The sequence below is a fragment of the Cebus imitator genome, unplaced genomic scaffold, assembly GCF_001604975.1.
Source record: "Cebus imitator isolate Cc_AM_T3 unplaced genomic scaffold, Cebus_imitator-1.0 Scaffold21, whole genome shotgun sequence".
NCBI classification, from domain to species: Eukaryota; Metazoa; Chordata; class Mammalia; order Primates; family Cebidae; genus Cebus; species Cebus imitator.
Window position 1 is genome coordinate 3396433 of NW_016107336.1, and position 5280 is coordinate 3401712.

Here is a 5280-nt window from a genome sequence, read left to right on the forward strand (position 1 = left end):
TCACCACAACGTCTGCCTCCCGGGTTCAAGTGATTCCCCTGCCTCAGCCTCCTAAGTAGCTGGGATTAGCAATTCTCCTGCTTCAGCTTCCCAAGTAGCTGGGATTAGAGGCATGTGCCACCACGCCCAGCTAATTTTGTATTTTATAGTAGAGACGGGGTTTCTCCATGTTGGTCAGGCTGCTCTCGAACTCCCGACTTCAGGTGATCTGCCCGCCTCGGCCTCCCAAAATGCTGGGATTACAAGTTTGAGCCACGCACCTAGCTGCTGCTTCTTCTTTTTTTTTTTTTTTAAGACAAAGTCTCACTCTGTTGCCCAGCCAGGAGTGCAATGGCACTATCTCAGCTCACTACAACCTCTGCCTCCCTGGTTCAAGCGATTTTCCTGCCTCAGCCTCCCAAGTAGCAGGGACTACAGGCACCTGCCACCACACCCAGCTAACTTTTTGTATTTTTAGTAGAGATGGGGTTTCACCACGTTGCCCAGGCTGGTCTTGAATTTCTGACCTCAGGTGATACACCCACCTCGGCCTCCCAAAGTGCTAGGATTACAGGCGTGAACCACCGCATCCAGCCAAATTATTGCTTTTCAAAGTGTTTCTTCTTCTTCATGCTGCAAGAACATTCAATTGACATTTGGGGGCTTAATGTCCCTTGGCTTTACCCAGATGTGTCCATAGAAAAAAATGACGCCATAACCAAATAGAAAATCTCTTGGAACATTATTTTACTTTTCATCTGTTTTTTCAATTCTAGTCAATTCAAAGCATAGACTATAGTCAAAGGGTGCATTCAGTCCCAAAACTGTTTACAAGCAGTGTTTAGGGAGGACAATGGGACTCTGCCTGGGCCCAAACAACCTATAATGACCTCATTTTAAAAAATTACCTTTTTCCCAGCTGTAGAAACTTCCTGCTGCTCTTCCACATTTATATAGAATTACCTGTGTCTACATCTATGTATTAACCATTCCTACTTATATGCCTGCCTGCAATGGGTCTATTCAGAGCCCTATATATCTATATACCTACTAATGTAATTTTTTTTTCTGCTTACTTCTTTTTTCCCCTGTGTTTCAACTCAGTCGGATTTCTTCTCAGCATTAGAGATTATGTTTATTTTTGTGGCTAAATCTTGGTCAGCCCAACAGCAATATTTAAAGAAACAATCTCAGATGTCTACCTTTTATTACCTATGAGGCCTTGGTGATATATAAAAAAGGGGACCTCTAGGGCAAGTTTCATGACAGGTCTGCTTGTTAAAAGCAACAACAATAAAAACAGCTTTAATACCGTCTCCACCTTCCTGACCACTTGTCCTCTTGGAGGTTAGCTAGATGCTGGCAGTTCCCTAGGAAACATTGTATTACACAGAATACCGTGCCACCTAGCTAACTTCTAGCTCTGGCACCCTATCCGCTGACCCCTTTTTGACAATCAGCAGTAGGAATGAACTTAGAATACAACAAAAGGGCCTCTTGGATTTGGTAGTTGATCAAGAATCTCAGAGACACTTAAAATATATATGCATGAACTAAAACGGGCCCAAACCTCTCAGCAACCCACATGTCACATATTCACAAAAATATCCAATGGAGGTTCTGGCCCAGAATAGAAAAGTCCTGGTTTTAATGAGCTACGAAAATGGGGGACTTAAAAAATTACAGATGTGGGGTTTCTTTTATTTCTTTAACTTTCAAGAACAATCTCATGCATAGAGCCCAAACTAGAGATCTGTAGCTTTTAGTGACTTTCTCTCCCACTTACCCTGGGGGAAACTTCCTCCCCTGTCTTCTGACCTGTCTTAACAGACACAGACACATAATATAATTCAACAGTGCTGCTGTTATTAGCAGCCACTGTGAACCCAAGTAACCTTGCATACAAGTCTCATGGAAAGGACACATTTCCCAGTTGCTATTAATCACTGACATATTGATAGTGTGGAGGTAATATTGCGTTTGCTGATACTAGGGGAGGGGGCAGAGATGGGAAAGGGACAGTTATAAATTGCTGAGTTACTGTGTTTGTATTCAGCACATCTTGCAGCAAAGATTCTGTTTCTCTCCCCACCCCTCTCCGCCCCCCACAACTCACACACACACACACAATCAGTATAAAGATTCTGACATCTGCCTGGAAATACAAATCCCAAGACTAGATAAAGGGAAGAGCTAATGAAGGATCATGGTTGAAGCTGTTTGATTTGTACACACTCAGCACACATCAGACTTGATTGCATAGGTCCAATTTTCCCAGAGATATGCGATCATGGCTTCTTGAGCTCCAAACCTGTGGATAATTGTTGTTTACCCCAATATTCCACTTTCCTTCTTTTCCTAAGAAGTGGTAACCTTGGTTTTGAGGTAGACACATTGCTGCCCAACTGAATGACTTGATCAGTTACTCCCTTTCAGCTAGGTGTGCCTAGACTAAATCCTGGTTGACATGAAGTAAACAAAAATGCAGTATGGTTCCTTCCTCTGGCAAGAGTCTTTGGAAAGGGGGTAAGTCCTTCATCTCTTCCTCCTTTCTGCTTTCTGAAATGCTAATGTTAAAGGCTAGAGCTATGCATCCATCTTGTATGTGATAAATAGGCCAAGGTGCATGGATGACCTGAGGTCAGGAGTTCAAGACCAGCCTAGCCAACATGGTGAAACCCTGTCTATACCAAAAAATAATAATAATAAAATTAGCCAGGCCTGGTGGCACGTGCCTGTAGTCCCAATTATTTGGGAGGCTGGGGCCGGAGAATCACTTCAATGCAGGAGGCGGAGGTCGCAGTGAGCTGAGATCATGCCACTGCACTCCAGACTGGGAGACAGAGCAAGACTCTATTTCAAAAAAACAAAAAAAGAAAAAGGAAAAGAAATATACTACCGACGGCAGAACAGAAAGGTGACAATGTTCCTGAGCCTGTGCAGTGACCATATTTATCCTAGACTACCTACCTCTCAACCACTTTTATGTGGGAGAAAAATAAATGTCCATGTCTTTAGCCTTTACTTCTAGTTTTTTTTGGTGATACGGAACTGCACCTAATCCTAACTGTTACAAATAGGCCTTAGAGGTCATAATAGACTTCATTTTACAGATAAGGAAACTAATGATTAAAGATCAACTTTGATAAATGTCTCAATCGGGAAGCAGAGTTGGCAAATTAATTACAGTTCTGTTTAATCTTCTTTTTCTAAAGATAGATGATGGAGGTTCTATTTTATATGCCTATCAGTATCTGCTAAATGAATACGGTTTTATATTTCACATGTCTGTGAATTTCTGAACCTCTGAGGTCTTCCAACTGGCACATCTAATCCCAAGTCACACATATTCAAGGAATAAGCTATTAAATAATAAAAAATGTGAAGAGGAATAGTAATGAACAGACTTGAGAAAATTTTTTTCCCTGCTATGTTCATTAGATTCCATGTCTTAATCTGCATTTTAGTACATATATCTATAAAACTATATTAATTTGCACTGGTATTTTAGATAGCGCTAAATGGAGATTTTCAAATTTGGGTGATAAGTCAGTAACTAGAATGTGGAAAGGTATCTTTACTTCAATATGTGTGCAAGATAATCTAAGCTGTAGCCATAAAATATACCCCTGGATGCTTTTACAGAATACCGAAACACTCCCTGAAACTAATAGATATTGCTAAACTGACAAAACTCATTTATTAAATTCGATTAATGGAGACTAATAAATTAGCCGTCTCTTCCTTGTGCTCCTCTGTGCCCCCTCCCAACCTTCACTCCCACAAATCATGCAATAGCCATTAAAAATAGAAGGAGACTTTCTTCCTCTATGTTAAGTTAGCTTGAAATCATCTACCTTGTCTTCTAAAATTCCTCTCTTGTGGCTTGCTAAATATCCAAAGGGAAATTGATCCTGGAAGGATGGGCAGTATGTGGTTTTCCCCATTCTACCAGACCTCCAACCCACACAGACAAAAGAAACCCGATATCCAACAGAGGTTCTTCCCTCCTTCGTACCTCCACCCACATGGGTGAATAAACCTGATTTCCAACAGATGTTCTTTCTTTGGGCCTTCCCTCACAGTTATGGCCAAGAAAGTTTGGAAGGACAATGAGCATCCTTTCAAATAAAAGAAACGCACTACAGAAATGAGCAGCAGAATCACAGTCTGCACTTTGCCATCAATTTTTACTCAGGCGGTGCATGCCCACGGATGGGGTTAACTCCAGCATTTGTACGCACGCACCCATGTGCTCTTGGCTCCTGGTAAGCACTTACAGGCATTTAAAGATGTGCAAAAGGGTGTATGTCTTCAATGCTCTCTGCCCCTCACAAGCACCTCTGATAATATCCAACATCTGCTTAAATGCTAGCTTACCTTAAAGATAAACTTCTCCTTCTTTATTTTACTCCACCAGGACTGAAGTCCTGACTTGGGACTATTTGCCTTGAAAAATGAGTTTTCTCCACCTCTGCGGAGGATGGCTGCTGAGTATAATGGTCTCGGAAATACTAACGGAAGCCAAGATATCACCTGTCACGAACTATGAAGCTGTTAGTTATGAAAAGCAATATTGATATTTGCCTTCTAACTCTCCATACTGGAGGGCAAAGCAGCACAACCTGGATGTGCCTGGTGCTATGCCAAGAAGATAAAGAGACCATCTGCATCTTCCCTCCTCTGCCATTTTTGAACTGGAAATAATGCGCATGGTGATGATGATGTGGAGTCTGTCGTTCAAAGCCCCTTCACACACATAATGATCTGATGTGCTCCTCCCTGTGAGTCCTGCACGAGGTGGGTATTTTGAATGTTATAATGGCCAGAAGTGGGAACGGAGGTAGAAAGTTAAGTGATGTGCTCCAGGTGACCCCAGCTGCTTTGACCCTGGAGATCAGAGGAGCTGTTCTTTCCACATCAATCCCCCTTGGACATATTTCAAAAATGCAACTCTTTTTCATTTGGGTCTATCTTTTCTTTGCTAATAGTAATCAAAGATCTAAAAGGTACAGATTTATCAAAGAACTGAAGCTACTAAAATTGTTTGCAATGTAGTGAAAGAAACCGGTAAACACCATTTTTAGAAAAGTTGAGACAAGTGTGACAGAAGAAATAATTTTTTTCCCCAGGTGTTTAGGTTATCTTTAAAACTTATATTTCTAATGTCCAATGCACAACGAAGATAGTTTTTGTTCTGAAATAAAAATGTGTTCATATTTGGAAACACAGAAAACTTTAAAAATACAAAAGTGCTCCTAATATCACCAACATGATATATCCACTATTTACATTTTGATT

The 5280-nt window shown here is 41.1% G+C and overlaps 1 protein-coding gene across 5 annotated transcripts in view; it reads right to left on the minus strand.

Annotated features, from left to right (window-relative positions):
* ATXN1 (ataxin 1) overlaps nt 1-5280 on the minus strand; it is a 459925-nt gene that overhangs the window by 64120 nt on the left and 390525 nt on the right. The gene's annotated exons all lie outside the window — the stretch shown is intronic.